Here is a 1,953-nt window from a genome sequence, read left to right on the forward strand (position 1 = left end):
TGATTTCTTCTCATCTAATTTTGCGACTGATGATGGTGTTCTTGATGAAGATTTGAATAGCATTCGTCGAAACCACTCTAATAACTTATTTTCAATTTTTGATTTTGGATCACTCACTCCCACGAAGGCTGACGTTATAGAAGGCATAAATAAAATTAAAAATTCCTCACGGACTGATGTGGATGGTCTTTCAGTCATACTGCTGAAAAATTGTGCATCTTTAGCGACACCGCTCACTTTAATATATAATAGGTCTCTATCTACAGGTACCTTCATAAATGATTGGAAACGTACTACTATAACCCCAGTGTTTAAAAGTGGCGGTAAAAGCGATATTACGAATTATAGGCCAATTTCAAAGCTATCGTCGGTCTCAAAACTAGTCGAATGCATTATAAACAATAAGCTGCATTTCATTGTGAAGCATTTGATTAGTCCTAACCAACATGGGTTCGTGGCGGCCAGATCCACGTTAACTAATCTCTCAGCTTTTACAGAGGATTGCTTTGCGACTTTCCGACGTGGCTATCAGGTTGTTGTGATTTACACCGATTTCTCCAAAGCCTTCGATAAAATTTCCCACAAAATATTGGTTGTTAAACTAGCCAATTTTGGTTTCCATTCTGTTTTTTTGAAATGGATCAAGTCGTATTTGGAAAATAGGAGTTCTAGTGTTGTTATAGATGGTCTCTCATCTGAACCATTTATTGCAACCTCTGAAGTTCCTCAGGGTAGTATCTTGGGCCCATTGTTTTTCATTCTTTTTATCAATGATGTATCGTCGTGTTTCCCTTCAGCTCGTTTTCTTCTTTACGCGGACGACCTGAAAGTATACTCTGAGGTTAGATGTCATAGCGACTCGGTCAGTCTTCAATCTGAACTCAACAACCTCTATAATTGGTGCTCCAAGAATCATCTCTTCCTTAACATCAATAAATGCCACAAAGCCACGTTCTCTAAACTACCTAAACCTCTGTCCACTTCTTATCATTTAGCTAATTCCGTTCTCAAATCAGTTGATGTGTTTAAAGACTTGGGAGTGTTTTTTGATTCCAAATTTAATTTTAATGCGCATATAAATTATACCATCTCAAACTCTCTCGCAATGCTAGCTTTTGTTAGACGACATTCTTCGCAATTTTCTGACCCGTACACACTTAAGACTTTGTTCACTGCCTTTGTACGGTCTAAACTGGAATACGCCGCGTTTATCTGGAGACCGTATCACGCTAGTCACATCAATCGTTTGGAGAGAGTGCAAAAAATATTCCTACGTTTTGCTCTGCACACTTTAAATTTTTCTGAACCGATTCCACCTTACGAGTCGCGTTGCCAATTGATTAGTTTATTAACATTAAACAATAGACGCTCACTTCTGTCCGTGTCATTTCTTCTTGACATTGTCTTGGGTAAAGTCGACTGCTCGTCCCTTCTCGGGTTGATAGATTTCACCGTGCCGAGTAGAAACCTTCGTCGCTTTGATACTTTTCGTATTGGTTTAAATAAAACAGTTTACAATGCAAATGCCCCCATTGTCAGGACTTTGACCGAGTACAACTGTTTCTCAAAATTTTTGGATCTTGACTTGTCGGAATCAAAATCAATTATCTATACTAAATTGAAAAACTATTTACTGTGCAAAAATTTATATTAGCCTTTATTGTATTTACTCTTAGTTCATTTAACGCTTCAAATTGTACCAAAAATTTAACTACATAGCTTGTAATTTTTCATAATGTCTGTACCACTTACAACTTTGGACATAAATAAATAAATAAATAAATAAATAAACTCCTCTGCAGGCAAAAGCCGGCACCACGAGCACGGAGAAATCCGTCGACGTGGTGCAGAAGGGTACACCTTTGCAAACGACAACTCCCGGCAGCCGGGATGGTAGTCATCAAACGGAAAAATTCATCGGATTCGCTTGAAACTCGTTACTCGGGGGTTTTC

Source organism: Rhagoletis pomonella, unplaced genomic scaffold, assembly GCF_013731165.1.
Source record: "Rhagoletis pomonella isolate Grant_MI unplaced genomic scaffold, Rhpom_1.0 Rhpom_scaffold_00002, whole genome shotgun sequence".
Classification (NCBI taxonomy): Eukaryota; Metazoa; Arthropoda; class Insecta; order Diptera; family Tephritidae; genus Rhagoletis; species Rhagoletis pomonella.